This window comes from Giraffa tippelskirchi, chromosome 8 (genome assembly GCF_054371585.1).
Source record: "Giraffa tippelskirchi isolate mGirTip1 chromosome 8, T2T-mGirTip1v1.2.pri, whole genome shotgun sequence".
NCBI classification, from domain to species: domain Eukaryota; kingdom Metazoa; phylum Chordata; class Mammalia; order Artiodactyla; family Giraffidae; genus Giraffa; species Giraffa tippelskirchi.
Window position 1 is genome coordinate 49,199,015 of NC_137282.1, and position 26,772 is coordinate 49,225,786.

Sequence of the window (26,772 nt, forward strand, 5' to 3'; positions counted from 1 at the left end):
GAAGACATGCTTTTTTTCACTCCATTGAATTTGACCCATCTCATAGTAATTGAGCTTATTAGCCACTCTACAATGAATGACCACACATATGCAGCCTTCTAATTCTCTTGTCTCCTATGTGTCATATTTCATATTTCATTCATTCATTCACAGAGAAAGGGTTGAGTACTAAATTTAACAAAATAAATTATTGACTTCTGGTGTAATCTTAGCCTCTGGTGAAGAACTTAGCAGCCTGCTTTTAACAATGAAGTCGGATTATTTCGGAGGATTCAAAGTGGGCACAGAATGGACCATAGGGATCATGATATTACACAGGAAAAAACCGAGTCCCAGAGAGGGTAGAGGGCTTCTCCTGCATCATTGATAGACCTGGGACTCAAGCATCATTAGGCCCTCTTACTATCATGATATTTGGGAACTCTTTTCTTTATCAGAAAAAACACTGTCTATATATTGTGACATTGAAATATTCATCTACCTACTGCACGCCGCTCTTAAGAGTGAACAACTGGGATCAAGTCTACTTTTCAAAGAAAAGGCCGTAACCTTGGAGTCACACATTGATGAGGAAAGCATTCCTCTTTGCAACTGCCTCGTAAGAATTTGGGAACAGCTGTAGCATAGGCGACAGTGTATAATGCCTCCCTCCACTCCAGTGACAAAGCCAAGACTATGTCTGCTAAATTTTCTAAATGATTTCCCCTGCTTTACATTTTGTCCAGATTAAAAATATCCAGAATACCCTACATGCAGTTTTTCAGGATTGACAACATTTAACGATGCTAACATCTTGGTAATCATTACTTTGAAAATGTGCACCGAAATGCTGGGCCTGAAGAAGGGGAAATGTTCACCTCATCAGGCTGTTTAGTGCATTTCAAAGTGGATTGATCTACTGGGAAAGAGTTTGTACGAGACTGTTCAGCTCTTTTTTTTTTCCTTAAGCTAATTTTTTGAAATTTTCTACATAAGAATAATGAAATAAACTCCAATGAGATTAATTTAGTTTATTGCTTTCTATAATTAAATCCCAAGTGAAGACTAGTACTGCAGATATGAGTAAGCAACTAAATTAAACATGTTTTAACTAGGCTTTAATAGTCTAAGTCTATGCTGGAACCAGGGACTCGGGTAGTATATCAATGGAATATCTCTCCTATGATATCAAACTATAAAATGGAAATTTTTGTTAAGGTTTTGATAAAAATTGGAATATTTTACTTTCTGACTTTTTAAGCATGTTCTCTCCCTAACTCCTGCAATTTTTATATTTTCTATTTTAGTGTGCAAATGTGGGGATATATTTCTACAGTTAGAGTGGAGTAGTTAAAAGAATTCTACATTTTTATTTAAAGGTTCTAATTCCAATTCTACAACAAAACAGCTGCTAGACAGAACCACTGAATCTCTGTTTCAACATCTATCAGATGAGAGGCTTAGTCTACTCAACAATGTCTGTGTTTCCTGTCCCATTCAGTGACTCCTAGTGAATATCAATTTGAGCTGGAGCATTTATTTATTTATTTTTCTTTTTTGGCTGTACCACGTGGCTTGGGGGACAGGGATCTTAGTTCCCTAACCAGGGATCAAACCCTCTGCAGAGGGAGCACAGAGTCCTAACCACTGGACCAGCAGGGAATTCCCTGGGCTGCAGCATTTAAATGTACCTTTAGCCTTGCTTTGATTTTTATCATCACATATTTGGAGATACTGGCTTAGGTTGCTTTGAGAAATATTGTTGTACAAGGAATTAATTTTACAGATACTCATATGTAATAATCAATAATGGCCCAGGAATTACTCAAAGTTAATCAGATTTTAAACCCTTCAGAATCTTCATATTCTCAAATTATGGTAATATATATCTTCCTAAGAGACATTTTCTAAATGAAAGGGATTATTGAATATCCATAATAATTTCCAATTAGTGTAGAAAGACATCTAGCCTCTTGTGGTTTGCCACATTCAGGTGAAAATCTCATTTGGATAAATTGCTTATTTGAAACATACTTTATAATACAGCTTTCTAAGTTTGTATGCTAAAATACAAACTAAAGGAAATCAACCCTGAATATTCATTGGAAGGACTGATGCTGAAGCTGAAACGCCAACATTTTGACAACCTGATGCGAAGAGGCGACTCATTGAAAAAGACCCCGATGCAGGGAAAGACTGACGGCAAGAGGAGAAGGGGATGACAGAGGATGACGTGGTTGGATGGCATCACTGACTCAATGGACATGAATGTGAGCAAACTCTGAGAGATGGTGAAAGACCAAGAAGCCTGGCTTGCTGCAGTCCATGCAAAGAGTCGGATACGACTGAACAACTGAACAACAGCAAAGTTTGTATGCATTTAGTCAAACATTCTGCAATCAAGGATCCCCCTTCCCAAGAACAAATATCTTCCTGTCAAATAATAGATGATAGAAATATCACATTTAGTCACTAACCAACTCTGTGAGTTAGACAAAGTGAAAGTGAAAGTCGCTCACTCGTGTCCGACTCTTTGTGACCCCATGGACTATACAGCCCATGGAATTCTCTAGGTGAGAACACTGGAGTGGGTAGCCTTTCCCCTCTCCGGGGGATCTTCCCAACCCAGGGAAGGGATTGAACCCAGTTCTCACGTTGCAAGCAGATTCTTTACCATCTGAGCCACAAGGGAAGCCCCAAAATACTGGAGTGGGTAGCCTATCCCTTCTCCAGCAGATCTTCCTGACCCAGGAATAGAACTGGGGTCTCCTGCATTGCAGGTGGATTCTTTATCAACTGAGCTATGAGGGAAGACAAAGTCATATTTATATTCTAACTTTACAGGTTTTTTTTTTAAACTGACTTTCAGAGTTTAATCACCTTTGCCAATTTTACACAGCTTTTCAGATGGATCAGAATCTAAGTCTTTCAGTTACTCTATTCCAGAGGTCCTCAACCTCCAAGATCTAATGCTTGATGATCTGAGGTGAAGCTGATGTAATGATAATAGAAATAAAGCACACAATAAATGTAATGTGCTTGAATTATCCTGAAAGCATCCCTCCCCCTTCCCTGTCAATTGAAAATTTGTCTTCCACAAAATCAGTCCCTGCTGCCAAAAAGGTTGGGGACCACCACTCTATTAATTACATCACAAGTTCCTTTGAAATGCCTAACAGGAGGAAAAGAATTGTTTATGGAAGGTAAGAAGTGACATCGTAAATGAATAAAAACAGCAAAACAAAAGCACACCAATTGTCCAAAGAATCCAGGGGAACTATTTGGAACTATTCAAATAATTTCTCTCACATGTAATTGTTCCTGTTCCTCTAATCCTTATTAGAAATGCAAGTGAATTTTTGAAAAGATAGGTTGAAGAAGTAGCTTTCATAAGCAATGTTAAGGCTTGAATTAGGCTATGGAAGCTAACCAAAGCTCAATTGTTGAGGGAAATGCTTTTCTCCTTCAAACCTAGAATGTAGGGCAAGAGACAACACATCAGTGAGGTGAAGATGGGGGGTGATCCTTGATGGAAGGCTTAAAGAGCAACTGAATAAAACCTGAATAAAAATAATTCAATTCAAACTTATGTAGATTAGAACACAGGGGTTTGCTGGATGCTTAATTATGCACTCCAAGCCAGAAAAATATCAATAACTGATTGCTGAACAAATATAGTCTGTTTGCCATATTAGAATTTCTCCAGATAAGAAAGAACAACTTACCTTTGTATGATTAAATGTTCATAATACTTGGCACAGCTGAATTATCAGTGAACCAATTACTTAAGAAATAAATGCGAAGACTTCATATCTTTGTTCCACTGTTCTTCCTTTGGGGAGATTTCCTCAAGAATGTATTTTTTCAAATTGTTCATCCGTATTTAAGATGTGTTAACAGAAGTTAACGGTAAGGCAGTGATCCTCAACCCTGGATGTCCACTGGGCAATTCAAGTATGCAAACTGGGTGGAGAATTCCAGCTGTAGTGAGAAGGATCCTAATGTCAGAAGACAAGGGTGAAAGCCAGTTTGCAAATGTATTAATGTAATTAATTTGTTAAGATTAGATTAATTTTTCCTAACCTATTTTCTATAACATTCGAATTACAGTCCTTATACACAGGTGGTACGGTTGTGCTGCAGCTCATGTAATTGGGGGACCTCTTTGACAAAAGAATATAAAAATACATTACCTTTACAAATACTATAAAACTGTACAAACTACTATAAAAAAGAACACAAGTCTAAGGGTCAACAGCTTCACAGTAAATCTCACTCTGACTTTACTATCCAGTTATTGACAGGGTCTTGCTGAAGAGTGGCTATAAGACTGCATTATGGCTTTACAGAACTCTGAGGGATATTATTGTCAACAAACAACATCGTGACAATGGGAGACTGGAAGGATGTGATGTTGGGTACAGCATTTGTAGAGGAGATGGAGTCTATTGTAAAACTCATAGGTTGGAGGAGAACCACCATCATTAGTTTGTATACATTGCAAGTTTTTTCCCTAATATTTTATAATCAAGAGATAATGACTGACTGTCAATTTTCTATTGTTCAAATAGCTTCCTTTGGGAGTAAAAGATGTCATCCTTGAAATCACTAATTCTTTTCAGAGTTAGGAACTTGAATCTGGAACAAAGAAAGTAGCTTGCTTACATAGAAATGATATACTTATAAATATAACATGAAAATCCCCTCTGACATTTCTTATGTAATGTCCTTTTCTATATCTTGGAGATCTCATCTCTTCACATGGTTTCAACAGCCACATAAATCTTTTTTCTCACTTTATGCATGCCTTGATTGCACATTCAGTTCATATGCTGAGGAAACCCAAATACCGGTCTGCAGTCTTCTCTCCCGAGTGCAGGATATATACAAATGTCCATCAGATCTCACATTTCACCTTTGTTGTTATTCAGTCGCTCAGCTGTGTCCGACTCTTTGAGAACCCATGGACTGCAGCACACCAATCTTGCCTGTCCTTCACTACCTCCCAGAGTTTGCTCAAACTCACATTTCACCTTAAACCTCATTAATTCACAAGAGCAAGCATAGTAACTTTCTAGTCCACTATTGGGACCTCATCTTAGTGAAGGACATACTATTCACACAGCCACCTGAGCAGGAAGCCTTAGAATCAGCTAGACTCCTTCCTCTTTCTCACTCCAGATGTTGAATCAATCACTGTGTCCCTTGGATTCTACCCCTGTATCTGCAAGTATTCCTTTTTCTGTACTGTTTTGAATTTGAACCAGGTCTTCACTGTCTTGCACTAAACTATTACAACATTTGATGAACAGATATACCCTCTCTCCAATGCATGACTGGAGTATATTTGCACAGTCCAAATTTGATCATGTTTGCAGTCATTCAATAGCTTCTTGTTTTGGAAGATAAAATCCTAAGGAGTATGCCACATTCACTTGGTGATCTCTGACCTAACCTCCCAGCCCCATTGCTTTTTGGTTCAATATGGAGGAACCTCTTACAGTTCTTTACATGCCAGCTTTCTCATTTCTCTGCCTTTGGCCATGCTGGTTTCCTGGCTTCCTTGGCTACTTCCGCATGCATCCAGACTGAGTTGGAGGTTTCTTGCCTGGGAATGGGAGAAGAGAAAGTAGATACAGTAAATTAAAATGATTCTTATGAAAGAGAAAATAGAAAAATGAGGCAGACTACTAGGATCATTCACCAGGATCACACAGTTTCAGCTCAGCAGAGGGTAACTGTGACAGAACATGGTAAAACCTATCAGAACTCTCAGTCCCCTCAGCTTTCTGCCTAGCTTAGGAAAGAATGACAAACATTGGTGTTTTGAATTAGATTTCTAATTTAGTTTGATCTATTTCCTCAACCCAATTTTTAAGATTTTCATGATTGTCATATCGTTTAGTGATGGGGTCTATCTTTAAAACCAGTGAGTTACTCTTAAAATCAAAGAATAAAGACAAAAACCATATTTTGAACCTTAATCCATTTTGGAAAATTGATACTATGTTTCCTTAATTATTTGGTAGAATTCATGAATGAATTTATCTAGATATTTCTTTGGGAAGGTTTCTGAATAAAAATACATGTCTTTAATTATTGTGGGGCTACTTGGATTTCCTTTCCTCTTATGTCAATTTTAGTAATTTGTGTCTTTCAAGGAATTTGCCTTTTACATTGTTGAATCCAGTGATATAAAGTGATTCATAAATGTTATTATTCCTTTAATGTCCATGGATCATCCCCGATGTTCCTTCTTTTTTTCTTGGTATTGGTAATTTGTGCTTTCTCTGTTTGTGTCTTAGTTAAAGTAGGTGTTATTGATTTTGTTAACATTTCAATGAACCAAATTTTGATTTCATGATTTTCTTTATTATTCATCCATTTTCTATTTCATTAATATCCACTCTTACCAGTACTGTTTCCTTCCTTCTGCTGATTTTGGGTTTAGACTTCATTCCCTAGATTCCTAAGGTGAAAGCAGTAACTATTGATTTTAATCCTTTCCTCTTTTTTTATATAGGCATGCATGGAGAAGGCAATGGCACCCCACTCCAGTACTCGTGCCTGGAAAATCCCACGGATGGAGGAGCTTGGTAGGCTGCAGACCATGGGGTCGCTAAGAGTCGGAAATGACTGAGCGACTTCACTTTCCCTTTTCACTTTCATACATTGGAGAAGGAAATGGCAATCCACTCCAGTGTTCTTGCCTGGAGAATCCCAGGGACGGGAGAGCCTGGTGGGCTGCCATCTATGGGGTCGCACAGAGTCGGACACGACTGAAGCAATTTAGCAGCAGCAGCAGCATGCTAAGTCGCTTCAGTTGTGTCCGATTCTTTGCAACCCTATAGACTGTAGCCCGCCTGGCTCTTCTGTCCATGGCTTTCTCCAGGCAAGAATACTGGACTGAGTTGCCATGCCCTCCTCTGGGGGATCTTCCTGACCCGGGGATCAAGCAGTGTCTCCTGCAGCTCCAGCATTGCACATGGATTCTTTACCACTGAGCCACCAGGGAAACCATATAGAGCTGTATAATTTCTGCCAAACACTGCATCCCCCCAGTGTGGATAGTGATAATTTTATTATCATTCAATATTTAATAATATGTTCTAAAGTTTTCCTTGAACCATGGGTTAAGACTTCTTAATTTCCAAGTATTTGGGAATATTCTGAAGTCTATATTTTGATCATTTTATAATTTCTTTGTTGTTAAGAATGTACCCTGTATGATTTCAATTCTATAAGTTTTCTTATAATTTGTTTTGTGACTTAGCATATAATCTTTATTGATGAATTCTCCATGATCACTCTGGAAAAAATGTGTTGTGTTTGTTATGTTATTGGTCATGCTGTTCAAGTCTTCTGTATCCACACAGAGCATTTTGTGTACTTATTCTTCCTATCATTGAGAAAGGAGTACTGATATCTAAAACTTTAGTTGTAGAATTTCCTATTTCTCCTTTCTGTTACATTAGTTTATTTCTTTGTGCATTTTGAATTTCTCTGATTAGGTGTATACACATTTATGATTTTAATGTCTTCTTGATGACCATGTATTTTATTATAGCATGTCCCTCTTTAATCTCTAAAAACATTTTTGTCCCGAAGTATAATTTGTTTGATATTAATATAGCCTGCTCAACATTCATTTGATGAAAATTTAAGAGATATGTCTTCTTCTGTGCTTTTCTCTCTTCAGTTCAGTTCAGTTCAGTTCAGTCGCTCAGTCGTGTCCGACTCTTTGCAACCCCATGAACCGCAGCACGCCAGGCCTCCCTGTTCATCACCAACTCCCGGAGTTTACCCAAACTCATGTCCATCGAGTCGGTGATGCGATCCAGCCATCTCATCCTCTGTCGTTCCCTTCTCCTCCTGCCCCCAATCCTTCCCAGCATCAGGGTCTTTTCCAGTGAGTCAGCTTTTCACATCAGGTGGCCAAAGTATTGAAGTTTCAGCTTCAACATCAGTCCTTCCAATGAACACCCAGGACTGATTTCCTTTAGGATGGACTGGTTGGATCTCCTTGCCATCCAGGGGACTCTGAAGAGTCTTCTCCAACACCACAGTTCAGAAGCATCAATTCTTCGGCACTCAGCTTTCTTTATAGTCCAACTCTCACATCATAAACCACCTATTGATTTAAAAAAATTCAGTCTGATAATCCTTTACTTTTAATTAGAGTCCAGTGTCAATTTATGGAATTACCAAATAATCAATTGTATCTGAAGAGTCTTCTCCAACACCACAGTTCAGAAGCATCAATTCTTCGGCACTCAGCTTTCTTTATAGTCCAACTCTCACATCATAAACCACCTATTGATTTAAAAAAATTCAGTCTGATAATCCTTTACTTTTAATTAGAGTCCAGTGTCAATTTATGGAATTACCAAATAATCAATTGTATTTAAATATGTCACCTTGTGTTTGCTATGTTTTTGTCCCAATAGATCTTTGTCCTTTTTTCCCTCCTTTCTTGCTTTCTTTTGGATTAAGAATTTTTAAGGATTCCATTTTATGTCTTCTACTGTTTTGTCAGCTATGCCTCTTTCCTTCTCTTTTTTTCATATATATATGTGTATATATACACACATATCTAAAATTGCAAGTATTTGCATATAAATACTTATAGCAGCATACTTCCATTTTTCTCTGAAATTAAGCAAAAAGAGAAAATAATCTATATTTATTTACATATTCAGTTTTTTGGAACTCTCCTTTCTTTGCGTAGACCAAATTTCCATCTGGAATCATTTTTCATTTAGTTTGAAGAACTTCTCTTAATATATCTTGTAGTATTTGCCTGCTGGTGACAGATTCCTTCAGTATTTGTTTGCCTAAAAATGTCTTTATTTTTCCTTCATATTTGGAGGATATTTTTACAAGATTTTAGGTTTAGTTTTTCCTTTTGGTACTTTAAAGATGGCAGTCTAATGTAGTCTGAGATACATTGTTTCTAATGAGGTTAACAGTGGCTCTTTTCTTTCTTTCTGATTTCTTTAAAATTTTTCTTTTTATGCCATTATCTATTTTGGAAAAGACTTTTTCAAACATTCAAAGATTTATGAGGTCTATATCATTTTGCTAAAAATAAACAATTTACATTTCTATCAACTGACTTTTCTTTTGGTTCTGCATCATATTTTGCTGTTTCTTCACAATGTCTAGTAATGTTTTGTTATATACTGAATACTGTGGGTGCTATGTTGCTAAAGAGCTGGCTTTTATGCTCTTTCTTAGTAAAATATTGAATTTTGTTCCAGCAGACAGATAATTAATTTCCTTAAGTTTAACTCATTCAAGGGCAATTTTTGTGCTTTGTTAAGGACCGGTGAACCAGTGAAGTTGCTCAGTCATGTCAGACTCTTTGCAATCCCACGGACTGTAGCCTACTAGGCTCCTCCATCCATGGAACTTTCCAGGCAAGAGTACTGGAGTGGGTTGCCATTTCCTTCTCCAGGGAATCTTCCTGACCTGGGGATCAAACCCAGGTCTCTGGCATTGCAGGCAGACTCTTTACCATCTGAGCTACCAGGGAAGCCCTTGTTAAGGACACCTTAGCATAGTTTCTACTGTGAAATGAGGTTAACATGACCTTCTCTGGGTGTCCGCTGAATGTAAGGGATATTTAATGAGATGTCTCCACTCTGAGTGTCAGGACTCAAGTGTATCCCAGACTAGGTGAGGTCTAATAGTTTTTCAACTCAAATTTCCTCAGTAACTTCTCTTTCTTCAATAGCTGTTTTTTACTCTGCCTTAAGGATTCTGCCCTATGCATACACAGTTTTGTATTACATCCAAGAGTAAAGGGAATCACACGCAGCATTCTGGAGCTTTATTTCTGTATGACTCTCTTCTCTTCTTTCCTGCCTCATAATTTCCAACCACCTCTTAAGCCCAGAGCTATGATATCTGCATTTTCCACCCAGTGAGACCCTTGCACTGTGTTGCGACTCCCTGCCTCCAAATGCCTCCAAGCAGACAGCTGGTATTAACTATGATGCTTAGCTGAAGGCTCCCCGACTCCCCTGGGGGACCAATAGATCTTTGTTGCCTATTGTCTAATATCTAAAAATAATCCCTTCCTCTATTTTGTTCGGTTTTATAGTTTTCTATGGTGAGAAGATTAGTCCGGTACAAGTTATTTTGTTTTAGCCACAAGCAGAAGACCTCTAACATGTTTTGAAATATCACTTGTGAGGTTGTAGCTCAGCCAGCTTTGCAAATTTAAAAAATTCATTTGTCTTATGAATATTCCATGAAGAACAGTATTTTTTTTTCTATAATAACAATATTGAGTAGACTTTCCCAAGTCCTGAGGAGTAACATTTTCACTGTATAAACCTTAGATAGTCTTCCAAGGTTTGCCATTTCAAAACTGAAATGGCAAAAAAAAAAAAGAAACGATCAAAAGTATACAAGCAATTTTATACTCTGTACAACTCAGTGCAATTTTTTAAAATTTTTTTTAAGTTTATCTTTGGCTGTGTTGGGTCTTCATTGCTGCTTGGGCTTTTCTCTAGTTGCGATGGGTGGGGGCTCCTCTTTGTTGTGGAACTTGGGCTTTAGGGTCTACAGGCTTCAGTAGTTGTGGTTCCCAGGCTCTAGAGCACAGGCTTAATAGTTGTGGTGCAACGGCTTGATTGCTCCAAGGAATGTGGGATCTTCCTGACCCAGGAATCAAACCCGTGTCTCCTGCATTATCAGATGGATTCTTTACCACTGAGCCACCAAGAAAGCTCCCAGTGCAATCTTCATGCTGTTTTATAAAAGGCAGAGGGAGGTTTATTTTTTTGAGCTTGGAGTGGTTGCCAAGCTTCAAAGAGCAGTAGACTACATATCAGAAGATATCGAGTCTTCTCCTGGTTTTATCACTTCCTAATCCTGTGATCTTGGTAAAGGTGACAGTTTTCTCATCTGTGAAATTATTTCTGGTTTATCTGCCTCATGAGATTAACATGTGGCTTAGAAGTAATTAAATAGATCAGAAAGGACATTGCAGATGGTAAAACACCGTATGAAGAAGTTGCATTCTTCCTCATCCCTTGAGAAAAGTGAGATAAATTTATGGGTAAAGAGGATAATTTCAAGTGCAAAACTTTCAAAGCAAGAAGGAGGTCAATACTGGAATGAAAATAACTTAGAGGAGATAACTTATTCATTTTTTATTTGTAGTAATTTCATTGAAAGTCACATGCTCTTAGAAGCAAATTTCACTCAACTCAGTCAAAATGAGTTTAAATGTGATATTGTAGACAACAGTGGTGTCCATCTGCTTGCTGCTCAAAAGCCAATAAAGAGGCAAGATTGGTGGAAAGGAGAGTTTGCTTTATCTCTAATGCCAGCAACTGGGGGCAGAGGCTGGGGAACAGACTTCTGTCCAAAGGCTGACTCTTCTTCCCATTGACAATCAGTGGGCAAGAGATTTTATGGACAGAGGAAAGGGGCTACATGCAGAAACATCACAGTCAGCTCTAGCAGTCACCTTGAAAAGGGTCATCTTGAAATTGGATGTTGATTAGACTAAACTAATCCCCTTTGCCTTTGATGTGGTGATCCATGAGGATGTGAGGCAGTTCTGGGTAGGAAGAAATGAAGGGAGTCTGAGGGTTGCTGTTATTTTTCTTTGTCCTAAAAAATGGACCTGGTGCATAGGTTTGCCTGGTTTCTGCCTCTCAAGAAAAACCTCTCAGGATGTAGTATTCATCTTGGGATTCTGAAGCAACAGGTCTGAAAGAAAATGCCAGCAACTCAGTAAGGGCCACAGAGGGGAAAGAGAGAGGTGCCCAGGCTGCAAGCCAACCTGGAACTGTGTGCCTCTGCCTACTTTTTATGCTACAAATTATACCTGCCATGGACTGAATTATGTCTCCTTTCCAAATTCATTTGTTGAATCTCTAACTTTCAGTGTGACTATTTTTGGAGATAAGATCTTTAGGAGAAAATTAAGGTTACATGAGTTCATAAGGGTGGGACCCTAATCTGATAGACTGATGGTCTTATAAGAGGAAGAGGAGAGAGAGAGATCTCCTATTTACTCTATCACATGCACAGAGGAATTTCGTGTGAAAATATAGTGAGAAGATGGCCATAATCAAGCCAGAAAGAGACCCTTCACCAGGAGCTGAGTTAGCTGGCACCTTGATCTGGGACTGCTAGCCTCCAGAAATTTTAGAAAATAAATTTCTAAGCGACCCCATACAAAATATTTTCTTATGGCAGCCCAAGTTGACTAATACAAGACCCTATATATTGTTGAGCGAGAGAGATAGAGGAATGGAGAAAAGAAAACATGAAGAAGGAAGAAAGGAGAGAATGAAGGCAGGGAAGACAAGGCAACATTAGGAAAGAGTGATGTGGAAAACAGGAAAGATAGGCTATTTTCAAAGGGTGAAATGGCTGAGAATCTCTAAATACTTACAAAGAACAAGTTCTATAAGGCTTGAAATAATTTCAGAAGATCATTGGCGACCCCAACAACTCAAATGATTGTGGGCAATATCAAGATGGTACTAGAACAAAGAATGAATAGGAACTGAGCAAGGGAAATCAAATGTTAACATTTTCTAAAAGGTTGATTGAAAAGGGAAGGTATCTAAAGAGATAAAAGGGCAAGGAAGAGTTAACCTTTAGAATGGGACAGTCTTTTTAAAATTTTGTAGGCAGAGGGTCAAGAGTCAGGTAAGAGGAAGAGACTGCAGATACAGAAAAGAGAGAATTATTTATGGAGAATGTCTCTGAGAAGATGGGGAAGTGGGAGGCTGAAGAAGAAAGATGGGGAGATTTTGACTTGAAGTAGAAAAAACACAGTATTCTGAGATAATGGAGAGGAGAGAAGAAGTGAGGAGCGTGCTTATACAAATTAGAGAAAGGAATGGACAGCAGAAGTTAGAGAGGTGATATAATTCTTTGCCCTTAAGAGAGAATTTTGTTTGCAGAGAATGAAGGGGGCGGATGTTGGCATGGAATCAGGAGTGGCCACATTCTACATCCTCAGACACGCTCAAGCAGCTGCCTCGTGGCTGACTGAAGAGTGGAATTAGCCCAGGAATGTGACCCTGTTAAGTCATGCATTTCTTCACATCCAAGTGAATGATAGGCTGTTGGAATCGCTGCTATAATTAGGTTAAAGTAAGTGCCACAGGGCCTTATCAAGATTTGCAGTGATCCCAGGAGATATGTGACAGCATCAGTTACAAAAGTAAAAAATGAATTAATACATTCGGGATAAAAAGGCAATTTTTGCAAAATTAGAAATGTACTGTATCTCTAGGGTTTGATATCTTGTGATATCCTGTGGCTTGGTTCTATCAGCCTAGTACCTGTGGAGTAATGAGCAATGTTTTGTTTGTTTGTTTTTAAATTAAGTACACGGATGGTCATTTGAGCATGCTGTGTATGTTCCCAGGCTTCTGGCTCATGTAGACCATTTGCCTCGGAGAAAGCAGGATCTTGTCAATCCTGGCAGCACATTTAGGAAAGGCAGGCAACATGGTGGTCATTAAAGAAATCTTAGACCAACTGATTGAAATATTAAAAAGTGAACGTAAGAGTTAGGCATGATATTATTAGCTATTATTTTCTACTGATTTAAGGAGAAGCAGCAACCCAGCTGGACCTTCCTTTTTATACACCTTGTACTTATTTGGTTATCTATTGCCAAGAGAGGAATCACATCAAGGCAATAAAAATCACTTTATTATTTTCTCTCATTGTTTTGGGTGTTGACTGGGCTCAGTTAGGCAGTGTTTGCCTGGAGTTTGGGTACTTCTCATGCTGTTGTAGCAGGTGATGTTTGGGGCTAGAGTTACCTTGTGACTCAGCTACTCACATGTCGGGACGTTGACGCTGGCTACTGGCTGGGACCTCAATAGGAGCTTTAGCCAGAAAGTTATACCTGGCTTCTGTGTGGTCTTGCCACTTCCTCGTAGCAAGGTGGCTAAGTTCCAAAACAAGTGTCCCAGGAGGGCCAAGTGAAATCCATATAGTCTTTTATGTCCTAACCTTGGAAGTTCCATAGCATCAATTCTGGTGTTGTCAGGTTCAGGGGAGAAAAAAGCCTCCACACCTCTCTAGTAGGAGTGATAGCATGCCACAGGAAGAAGAAGTGTGGGAGGGGAGCTCTTGTTGCAGCCATCTTGGAAAGAAAAATCTGCATACTGCTTGACTGACAGCGTGGCACTCTGTCTAGACTACAGCTCAAGGCAAACACTTTACCTCTCTTCCAACCCCACTCTCCCTTTGGGAGATGTTGTCTTTTGGGGCTTACTAAGGGGGCCTTTTAGGGCCATAAATGGTACTTATATATGTCATCTGACAAGTTAAATCTGGGATTATTCCTTGTCAGAGACTTTTTAAAGTAGAATTTAATTTTTAGGGCAGTTTCAGGTTCACAGTAAAATTGAGCAGAGATTTCTCATGTAACCTCTGCCCTGACACATGTACAATCTTCCCTTATTATCAAATTCTGCATCAGAGCGATACATTTATTACAACTGATGAACATACATGAATGCACATAGTCACCCAAAATCCATAGTTTATGTTGGGATCACTCCAGGTGTTGTACATTCTATGGGTATGAGATGTTTCCCACATTATAATACCACACAGAATAGTTTCACTGCTTATTCTTTCTTCCCTCCCTCCAACCCTTGCCAACCACTCAGACTTTTTATTAAAATGCACTGGCTCTTCTTCATTGTATGTTGTTAGCAGAATTACATTTTCTTTAAAAAGTTCTGAACACATTATTCTCCTGATCGACAGTCTCCAGTGGATTTTCCCACTGTGTGTAGACTAAGTTGAAATGATTCATTTTTCTGGATCCCATGTTAAATAGTTAAAGTAAAGGAAAATTAGTGGTTTGACAAAGAGTGGAGACTTAAAAGCTAGATTTGAGGATTACAACATGTAGCAAAATGGTATTTTTCTTCATTTTCCATCTTTCCTCTTCTGGATGACCTGCTTCTTAGAATATATTGCACATCTGGTTTCACTCTCAGGCCCTTGCTCAAAGGAGCTAAATTAGCAGAAAGATGCCTTTGGTAAAACCAGAAAAAGAGAGACACTTCAAACATAATAACACCCTACAGTTGTGCTAAAAGATTTGTCTTCTAGATCCTTCATCTTGAAGCTCAGACAAGAAAAGACCATCTTTTCTATCATTGCCTCCAAAATGTGGTCCTGCCCCAGATTTACCAAGGCTGGAAATCTGATGATTTCAAATACCTAACAGTCTTGACTGAAGACAGAGAGTAGAACAACTAAGATTCTTTAGGGAAGACAAAGAAATTGAGGGACCTAGAACAAGGGACCATAAACTACAACCAGTGGACCAAATCCAGCCTGCCATCTGCTTTTTAAATAAAGTTTTATTGGAACACAGACACACCATTCTCTTACCTATTGCTCATGAGTGCTTTCATGCTTTAACAGCAGTGCTGAGTAACTGTGATAAAGAATGTTTGACTTGTGAAACTTAAAATATTTACTATCTGTCCTTTTTCAGAAAATATTTGCTGGCCCCTGATCCAGAAAATCATAGTGAAGAGAAAAGGTACCATAAGCTAAAGAGGAGAGATTGATTTGGGACCCCCTGAGATAGATTCATTGAAGGATGAAGCATTGTCAAGGGGAAATATATGAACTGTTTGGCATCATTTTCTGGATTCTGCATAGTGTCATGGCAGTATGACACATTCTGGAAAGGGAATATATATTTATGTACTTCCAATACTGACAAAAGAAATTACAAAAAGATAAGTCATCCCACCTTTTTACTTCCTCCCATCATATCCTCTGCACATCCCTCACTGTAGCCTTCCTAGAATGAAATCTGAGCCCTCATATTGCTGGGACTTGGTACAAGTTCCTTCTTGGGTCTGTAACCCTCTTTTACTTTGTTGAAGACCTTGGAGCTTCAACTGAATGGTCAATATTCAGAAGGCTTTCCTAGGTACCCATGTCCCTACCACCCTCAACGAGTTTGAGCTTCCTATGTACCATTTCACATAACTCAGTTTGTACCAGATTATTAGAACATATCGTTGTCTCTTCAACAAGATATTGGCAACTGGAAGGCAGAAATATGACTTTGTTTGTTTTCATTGTTCAGTTTGATCTTACCAACTCTTCTAATCCCAATCTTCTCATTAGTACAGTGTTTTATAGACTTGTAAGTATTTATTGAGTTGAACATGAGGGCTTTGAAAACAGAAACTTTGTAGTTTCATTACTTTTCTTGTAAAAACCTAAAGATATTGTACTTTGGCTCAAAAATATTTTGTGTAGCTGTTACAGAAATTAGAAAATATTTACTGTCTTGAACATGAGAGTTTTGAAAACAAAACTTTGTAGAAATCTAAAGAAATTCCCCTTCTTGTAAAAATCTAAAGAAAGAGTACTTTGGCTCAAGATTATTTCGTGTTTTCTTGAAAAGCAGAACTTCTCTGAAAAATACTCCAGAGACCTAAAGTCTGTTACCTAATGAAGGAAGGGAACCCATGTTCTCAAAGCAATGGGTAAATGGAGATTACATCCGGAGGAGGAAGCCACTGGAGAAGTAGAAGCGACTGCCCGCCCACCTTCTAAGCCAAGAGGAGACCAGACCATCCTCCTTATCTGCTCTGTGATTCTCTCCTTCAGCCAAGACTAAGCCAGATGGAAGGCTGAGTCCAAAAAGTTTGAATGGGATTTTTCTATCCCAGCAAGTACATTTTGTGCTAAGAGGAGAGAGAATACTGATTTTGTGCTTGAAAAAAAAAAGGATACCATCTTCAATGGTGGCTGCTGTCTTTCCCAGACTGATGTCATCATTATGGTCTCTCTGGGATTTTAACTGGCAAAGGAGAAAGTGACCAAAGCAACTGTATCAAGATTTTTTTAAAAAACATCATTTTAGGCCTGAACAAATGATAGAAAATTTAAATCCAAGAATATTTTTTCTTAATAAGATTACAGAAACTAAAATAAGGAAATTATATCACAAAATGTGTTTCTACTGACCTGTATAGTCTTTGTTGTTCTACACGTCATATGTGTGTGTATGAGCAGCAAGGGCAGTCTGCATTGTTCTTTATTTTTGTGGAAAAAGTGAGTAAATAGATTTTACTTTATAAAGGTTTAATATTTAATGTAAATTTACTTATAATGCTTGGGAGAATGTTTCTTTACTAAAAAATATTTTTTCTTAAGAGTTTACTATTTTAATATTGTTTATTCCTTTCACTGATTGAGTCTTAGAATATCCTCTATTATTACTCCAAAAATTATAATGCTTGTTTGGCTTATAAATAAGCCAAAAATTATAATGCTTGTTTTGATGTAAAGAAAAAAGAGAAAAGAGCATGCTGTATGCAAAAATAAGGCCCTGAATAGTACTCAATTGAAGAACATCATATTGGTGTATAAATCAGAGTTCCTGGCTTGGCTCAATGAAGGTAAAGCTCAGTATCTGGGTCATAGCCAAATACTCTTTGAGAGCCATGAAGCACAAACACTAAATTTCCCTTTACTCAAATACAGACCTACTGCCCAATGTTAAGCAATCTTCAGTGAATTGATGTTCTTCCTCTCAACTTATTTTACTTAATCATATTTATTAGGGAAGCTTAGCACATCAAAAGCACATTTGAAAATAAGCCCATGATTAACCTTAGGGCAAAAAGTTAATGCAAGGTATATTGCCAAGTTCATTAACTATCTTCTTGATGGGCTAACAGCTGTGTGATGAAGACAGTAGCCATCAATTAAATGAACAGTGATCTTGAGACCAGAGTTTTCAGCAGAGAAGTCAGCTAGGTTATGGCCATTGAGAGGCAACCACTGAATGGGCATATTTCCAAATATTTTATGCCTTATGAGTAAGTGTTTGTGAAAAGCCTATGCAAATTGGTCCACTGGGAAAGTCAAAAGACATTTACATGGTTTGGGTGGATTTTAATCAAAACTGATTTTTAGAATAGCATGAAGCATTATCATATACTTACAGACGCACATTCAAAAGTTGTTATTTATTTAAGGTATAAACAGATGTACATAATAAAACATATATTATTGAGCTTGCAATTATCCCTACCTCTTTGTATAACAGAAAGATGCCATTAAACAGAAATGCAATTTTAGTAGAGACAGATAAAAATCATATAAAATTAGTATTTCTTGATGAAGTAGTTAGACTCTATTTTGGGGACAAGAGTTGACTAACATCTCAAAGTAAGAAATAAATGCTTGTGAATCTTACGTTTAACTAAGTAAGGTGTATTATAACATTGTTACTCTAGGGTAGGGGTGGTTGTTGTTCAGTCATTAAGTTGTGTCCAACTCTTTGCAACCCCATGGACTGCAGCACACTAGGCCTTCTTATCCCTCACCATCTCCCGGAGTTTGCTCAAGTTCATGTCCATTGCATTGGTGATGCTATCGAACCATCTCATCCTCTGCCACCCTCTTCTTTTGCCTTCAGTCTTTCCCAGCATCAGGGTCTTTTCCAATGACTCAGCTGTTCACATCAGGTGGCCAAAGTATTAGAGCTTCAGCTTCAGCATCAGTCCTTCCAATGAGTATTGAGGGTTGATTTCCCTTAGAATTGACTGGTTTTATCTTCTTGCTGTGCTAGGGATTCTCATGAGTCTTCTCCAGCACCACAGTTTGAAAGCATCAATTCTTTGGTGCTCAGCCTTCTTTATGGTCCAACTCTCACATCTGTACATGGCTACTGGAAAAACCATAGCTTTGACTATAGGGACTTTTGTCAAAAAAACGATGTCTCTGCTTTTTAATATGTTGTCTAGGTTTGTCATAGCCTTCCTTCCAAGAAATAAGTGTCTTCTAATTTCATGGCTGCAGTCACAATCCACAGTGATTTTGGAGCCCAAGAAGAGAAAATCTGTCACTACTTCTACTTTTCCCCCATCTATTTGCCACGAAGTTATGGGACTGAATGCCATTATCTTCGTTTTTTTTGAGTATTGAGTTTTAAACCAGCTTTTTTACTCTCCTCCTTCACCCTCATCAACAGGCTTTTTAGTTCCTCCTTGCTTTCTGCCATTAGAGTGGTATCATCTGCATGTATGATGTTGTTGATATTTCTCCTGGAAATCTTTATTCCAGCTTGAGATTCATCCAGCCCAGAATTTCACACAATGTACTCTGTGTAGAAGTTAAATAAGCAGGGTGACGATATACAGCCTTGGCGTACACCTTTCCCAATTTGGAACCAATTCATTGTTCCATGTTCAGTTCTAACTGATGCTGCTTGACCCACATACAGGTTTCTTGGGAGACAGGTAAGATGGTCTGGTATTTCTATCTCTTTAAGAATTTTCCACAATTTTTTGTGATCCACACAGTCAAAGGCTTTGGCGTAGTCAATGAAGCAGAAGTAGATGTTTTTCTGGAATTCCCTTTCTTTCTCTATGATTCACCAAATGTTGGCAATTTGATTTCTGGTTCCTCTGCCTTTTCTAAACCTAGCTTGTACATCTGGAAGTTCTCGGTTCATGTATTGTTAAGGCCTAGCTTGGAGAATTTTGAGCATTACTTTGTTAGTGTGTGAAATGAGTGTAATTGTGCGGTGGTAGTTTGGACATTTTTTGGCAATACCTTTCTTTGGGATTGGAATGAAAACTGCCCTTTTTCAGTCCTGTGGCCACTGCTGAGTTTTCCAAATTTGCTGGCATATTGAGTGAAGCACTTTCACAGCATCATTTTTTAGAATTTGAAATAGCTCCGCTGGAATTCCATCACCTCCACTAGCTTTATTGGTAGCATTGCTTCCTAAGGCCCACTTGACTTCACACTCCAGGATGTCTGGCTCTAGATGAGTGATCACACCATCATGGTTATCTGGGTTATCAAGACCTTTTTCATACAGTTCCTCTGTGTATTCTTGCCACCTCTTCTTAATCTCTTCCGCCTCTGTTAAGTCTACCATTTCTGTCCTTTATTGTGCCCATCCTTGCATGAAATGTACCTGTGATATCTTCAATTTTCTTGAAGAGAATCTCTAGTCTTTCCCATTCTATTGTTTTCCTCGATGTCTTTGCATTGTTCATTGAAGAAGGCCTTCTTATCTCTCCTTGCTATTCTCTGGAACTCTGCATTCAGTTGGGTATATCTTCAGTTGAGTAGGGGTGACCACTCTTAAAATGTATAAAAACAAAAATAAACAAGGGAGACCTAATTAAACTTAAAACTTTTGCACAGCAAAGGAAACCATTGACAAAACACAAAGACAACCTACTGAATAGGAAAAAATATTTGCAAATGATATGAACGATAAATGATTAATATCCAACCTATATAAACTACTCATACAACTTAACATCAAAAGAGACAAACAATGCAATTAAAAAGTAGGCAGAACAACTGAACAGACATTTTTTCAAAGAGGAAATGCAGGTGGCCGAGAGGCACATGAAAAGAAGCTCAACATCACTAATCATCAGAGAAATGCAGATCAAAACCACAATATGATACCATCTCACACTCACAGGAATGACTATCACCAAAAAGAACACAAGTAATGAACATTGGCAAGGATTTGCCGAAATAGGAACTCTTATACACAGTTGGTAAGATATAAATTGGTGAAACCTCTGTGGAAAACAATATGGAGGTTTCTCATAAAACTAAAAGCAGAACTATTTACCTTCCCAGCAATTCCACTCCTGGGTATATATCTGAAAAAAACAAAAACATGAATTCAAAAAAATACATGCACTCCAATGTTATAGCAACATTATTTATAAATGCCAAACCTAAGGGTCTATCGGCAGATGAATAGACATGGGGAATACAGCCAATATTTTATACTATAAATGGGATTATAACCAATATTTTATAACTATATAGTTATTTTAAAGTTATCTTAAAATAACTTTAAAAACAGTGAATCACTGTATTTTACACCTATAACACATAATATTTACAGCAACTATACTGTAATAAAGAAAAGTAATATAAAAAAGTACCTCTGTCTTATAGAGTTTGCAGAGAAGTTGTTCCAACGGTGATAGTATTTGTTAAGAGCATGTTCCTGAAGCTTATAGACACTTGCCACAAAGACAGCAGAAGACCCTTTCAGTCAATATGTTTAGAAAACCCAATAGTTGATTTGTGTGATGCATTTAGCACAGGACCTGGAAAAAAGCAAGTGCTCAGGACATTTAGCTATTATCACTATTATCCTAATAAAAATAATGGCAGAAAAACCGTAGGTTGTCGGTTTCTGCCCTCAGGTATGGCCCCATAATGATGTTGATTTACTGTAACATGAAAATATGATGAGAAGGAAAATCAAAGAGGTAACATGAATATTCTCCTTTGACTTTGCCCAGGAAAAATAAAATTCTGTTTAGCCATTTATTGAAATTAAGAAGTTGTATTAAACCTGAGGTCATTTTATCCAGAAGAAATCCAAAGTGTTATTGGAGTCAAAATACTGATTTTATATCAAACTTTGAGAAATTGTCTCTACTGTTCCAGAATTTTTTTTTAAATGTTCTAAAATGCTACTCCCCCAGGAAATCTTGGATAGATATAAAGACATTCGCATCCATCAACCACTGTTATTGAGAGCTGGCTTTGAACATGGTAGAACTGAGCTAGGTGTTAATTTATTCACGAAGAGTTAGTGAGTCCTTTCTCTTTTTTAGATGATGAAAAGACTACAGAGAATAAGGAAGCCAAGCTCCTCTCTTTCTGGGAGCTTTTGTTATGATGGGGAGGGGGAGGTTAAGAAGAGACAATATATTAATACAAATAAATAAACAATATCTAGTAAACAATGGCAATATACACTAAACAAAAACAGTGAAATGAAATGAAGAAGGTAAATGCAGAGTGACTGTAGGTTTATGTGGAATGAGTAGAGCTGGTAATGATCTTGGTGATGAAAGTCACTGATGACATTTGCACGCGTGCATTCTCAGTTGTGGGCTGCCCTGGTGGTGCTAGTGGTAAAGAACCCCCTGTCAATGCAGAAGACACTTAAGAGACATAAGAGACATGGGTTTGATTCCTAGCTTGGGAAGATCCCCTGGAGGAGGGCACAGAAATTCACTCCAGGATTCTTGCCTGGAGAATCCCATGGACAGAGGAGCCTGGCGGGCTATAGTGCATGGGATCACAAAGAGTCGGACAAGACTGAAACAGCTTAGCATGCACACACATGCTCAGTTGTGTCTGACCCTTTGAGACCCCATGGACTGTAGCCAGCCAGGCTCCACTGTCCATGGAATTTTCCAGGCAAGAATACTGGGGCAAGTTGCCATTTCCTATTCCAGGGGATCCTTCTGACCCAGGGATCAAACCCATATCCCTGCATCTCTTGCACTGGCAAGCGGATTCTTTTACCACTGAGCCACCTGGGAAGCCTGATGACATTTAAGCTGAAACCTGAATGCTGAGAAGGAAGCCAGTGACCATGCTAAGATCTTTGGAAAGAATATTCCAGGAGAGAGGTCAGTATGAGGAACAATCTCCAGAGATGGCTTCTGTCAATTCCTTTCCTTCTTATGGACACGCCCCTCCTACCATCCAGAGGCAATCTTCGTTTCCTTCACTGGAGGATGCAGAGATGTGCCCTTTCCAGGTGGCACTAGTAGTAAAGAGTCTACCTGCCAGTGCAAGAGATGCAACTTTGATCCCTGGGTCAGGAAGATCCTCTGGAGAAGGAAATGGCAACCCACTCCAGTATTCTTTCCTGGAGAATCCTATGGACAGAGGAGCCTGGTGGGCTACCGCTCATAGGGTCACCCATTCCAAACCTATTTTTCAAGAAGCTTGGTAGCTTTTGCTTTCCCTCTTTGAAGCCAGCTGCTTTTTATAAAGTTCGACTACTCTGAACCTGCCATGGTGTCGGAAAGCCCAGACTACAAAGAGGGGCTACCCTGAGCACCATCTGGATGAAGACTTCATCAGCTTTCCAGGCCAACCCAGTTGAATGCAACCAAGTGAATATGGGACACAATTGACACAGAAAAGAAGAACCACCTAGCTGAGGTCAGTCAGCCCATAGACTTGCAAAAATGAATAACATGCTGCTGTAAGTTACCACTTTGGGAGACAGTTTGTTATCCACGAATGGATAGCAAAAGCAATCAGAACAGAATAGCCTCGGGTTTTCTTTATCGGGTGACTAAATTCTCAAAGCTCAGAGTAGGGGGTGATACCATCTCCCTGAGTTCTAAAGTCAGATACTAGAAAATTCCCCACAAGACTTGCTAGGAGGTGCACGAGTCACTCATACAAGCAGCTTGTATGAGAAATTGCTCAAGTCGTTGAGTGCAGCAACCTCTGAAGTGCTACTTGCAGGGAAGAAAATGCAGTGGCACTTCCTTTCTCTTTCTCCGTGCATAGAAGGGAATTATCTGGTCCTTCCTCTAAGTCACATGCAAGAGGCCGCAATTGAACATTTTTTGTGAGGGTAGAGGGGGAACGGGGTGTGTGCAAGCAAGGAAAACTGGAATTGTATTCTGTCTCTCAGAACTTGCTTATGGAAGTGCAGAGACCAGCTTCCCATCAAAGAAAAGTAAGTTCCTGGAGAATCTGGGATTGGGTGGCTAAGGATGGATTGCCCAAGTTTTGGCTGGAAAAGTCTGAAGATAGGAAGCTGGCTGGGGAAGAAACTGACCTGGGCAGAGTCAAAGGAGAGGGAGCAGGAGAGGAGGAGCGAGCACTGCAGATTGCTGCAGTGTGGTACCAGGGTGGGACAGGGCCCACCAGGTCTGGGAGGACCTCCAGCCACAAGCTGCCTGCCTGTGAGGGGAAGGATCCCAAGGGTGTGCATGGGATTGGGGAGCTGGGGACATAGGTCTGAATAGCTGCTGTAAGAATGCATGGCTTGTGGACCCAGAGACGGAAGGAGAGGGTAGGAAAATTGAGGAAAGTAGCATTGACATACGTACACTGTCGTGAGTAAAATAGATAATTGGTGGGAAGCTGCTGTATATCACAGGGAGCCCAATCTGGTGCTCTGTGATGACCTAAAGGGGTGGGGTGGGAGAGGGGGTAGACTCAAGAGGGAAGGGATATATATATATACATACATACATACATATATATATATATATATATAAAATTATCACTGATCTGCTTTGCAGTACTGCAGAGACTGCACAGCATTGTAAAGCAATTATCCTCCAATTTAAAAAAGAGAGAGAGAATAAAAAAAGACAACCACCAAAAAGGAATGCATGGCTCACATCAGGGAACAGCTCTGTAAGGAGGTCCCTGTGGTGGGCAGTGATGGGGGTGTCTCCGAAGAACGTATGGTGAGCCTGCAAGAAGAGTGAGCACTTGCGCGTCAGCCTTGACAGAGAGCATTTGAAAGCCAGAGACAAATCAAGCTAGGACAACACAGGTCTCTAAACCAGTCATCGCAACCTTCCTGCAAATTCCTCCCCACTGTCCCCAAGCAGAGAGGCCAGATGCCGCTGTAGGGGAGAAGATAAATGAAGTTGGGAGGGGGGGAATGGGGAATGAACAGGGAGGGCTGATTTCTGCACAGAAGCAGAGGACTAGCTTCACACTGCCGGTGAGAACACATTCTTTATTTGGAAAATGGCTTTCCCGGTGGCTCAGTGGTAAAGCATCTGCCCATCAATGCAGGAGACACATTCCCATGGGTTCGATCCCTGGGCTGGGAAGATCCCCTGGAGAAGGAAATGGCAACCTACTCCAGTATCTTGCCTGGGAAATCTCGTGGACAGAGGAGCCTGGCGTGCTGCAGTCCACGGGACCACAAAGAGTCGGACACAACTCAGTGACTGAAAAACAACAGAAAGCAAAGAGCACTGTCTGGCATTGTTTTAACAGGAAGAGAGAAGCAGATCTCAGCGCAGTGTCTGGAGAGGAATACAGCTCTTTTTTGACTGTACTCTACCTCTCAAGTTTAGAGCACTCAGTGACAAGCTCAAAAGGCCTTGGGGAGAAATAGGTTTCCTGGGGTTCTGAAAGAAGGCATCTGTGGCGGGAAAATGATGAGCAGAAATTAAGGGGAGAATGGTGTGAAATGAGCCTGGAGCGGGGAGGTGGGCAGAGGTTTGGCTCTGTGTTCCTTGGCAACCCTGGAGACGTATCTGGATCTTACCCTCAGTGTTTCAGGAAGCTACTGGAAGGGTCTAGGCAGGGAAGTAAGAGGATCTTATTTGTATTTTTCAAAAAACTTCTGGGTGTTCTTTGGGGAATTGGGAGGGAGGAGGCTGTCCAAGACATGGAGAGGAGGCATAAAAGATATTGAGTTCTCTCTGTCATGTTTTATGACACAATTTTGCCCTTCACAGCACTATGATATCTGGGAGAGGTAAGAGAGAGATATATTTGGTTTCTTTATTTGAGGAATTAAAGGCCATCCAGACAGGCAGGGGTCAGCCTGGTGTTACTTTTCAGTGCTCTAGACTGAATATATAAGCAGCTCTCAGGCCCTATCGTGCATATGAATCACGTGGGAAGTGATGGATATGCAAATTTCTGGGTGGTCTCTGAGCTCTTCTGAGTCAGCAGGCCCCGCTGGGGCCCTGGACCCTGTAGGTTCTCAGGCAGGTGGTTTAGGGAAAAACTCTGAATCCTTGCCCTGAAAGGGTCTCCACTTCCCCACAATTTTGTTTTCCTCAGATGTCCAGTTCACTCCGCATGTCAACACGTATTAAACATTTTATTTCACTGCGTTCTATTTTGTCGCCTTTTTTTTTTTTCACCCCTGGAGCTTTAAAAGCTTTTCAGACTAGCTTTTATCCTTTCCTCTTTCTTTGTCTCTCTTTTTAATTTTCCTCCTCAAAGAACAGAATTCCAGGTGCCTAAGTGCTTTTCAACTGTTTGTGAAGCAATGCCGTACTTACCATGCAAAAACATGAAAAGGACAATGTATCTATTACAAGCAGAACCATTTAGAGACGGAAGTGGCTTAGTGATATAAATACAGGACCCGTTTTCTTTAGGAAACAACAGAGACACAGTTGCCAACGTTTCCCTCCCATAACCAAAGACATTTTAGGAGAAGAGAGTTCTGAGTCATCAGCCATAAATGGTAAATGAAAATATGCAAGTGTCTTTATCAGGCATTTTCATTTAAAAAGTGAGAAACACCCCTAAGGCAACAGATATTTAATGCTGTGCTGTAGAACCTGATTGTAGTATAGCTTGCTTATTTACTTACAATGAAGTGGAATTTGCTCCAGGTGTCTGGATAACCTTGAGGTAACAGGAAATGTTAGATTCAGTCATACTGGTAATAATAGCTTAGATGGTAAAGAATTCGCCTGCAATGTGGGAGAGCTCCCTGGGTCAGGAAGATCCCCTGGAGAAAGGAATGGCAAGCCACTCCAGTATTCTTGCCTAGAGAATCCCATAGACAGAAGAGCCTGGGGGGTTACAGTCCATGGGGTCGGAAAGAATCGGACACAACTGAAGTGACTTAGCATGAATGCAAACAGATTTTTGTTTTTGTTTTTCCACAAAAGCAAGTCCAAATGACATGTGAAGAACAAAATATTTTTCTAACCAAATGTATGTAAAAAAAAATAAAAAAAATTAGTTCTATCTACTCAAAGCACTTGATAAATCAGAAAAACACCATGTGTGAGTGAAAAACAGAATTTTCTTCTCTGGATAATGCTTTCCTAGACCCAAGGACACTGCTAGTCAGTGCAGACAAGTTCTCAAAGGAAATGTATTCATCCATACTGAGACTGAGATTGACATTAAACCACTCACCAAAAATATGGTGCTTGCCACACTTGGAGAGCTGGTCGGGTATGTTATAAAACCATCTGAGGTACCCAATCTTTTGTT

The 26,772-nt window shown here is 39.4% G+C and overlaps 1 long non-coding RNA gene across 1 annotated transcript in view; it reads right to left on the bottom strand.

Annotated features, from left to right (window-relative positions):
* Positions 1–26,772, bottom strand: part of LOC145517040 (uncharacterized) — a 52,439-nt gene that overhangs the window by 15,791 nt on the left and 9,876 nt on the right. The window contains exons 3-6 of the long non-coding RNA XR_014061949.1: positions 20,952–21,119; positions 20,630–20,660; positions 5,481–5,587; positions 3,705–3,977 (exon numbers count right to left, since the gene is read on the bottom strand). This is a non-coding gene — a long non-coding RNA (uncharacterized LOC145517040). The remainder of the gene's footprint in view (positions 1–3,704; positions 3,978–5,480; positions 5,588–20,629; positions 20,661–20,951; positions 21,120–26,772) is intronic.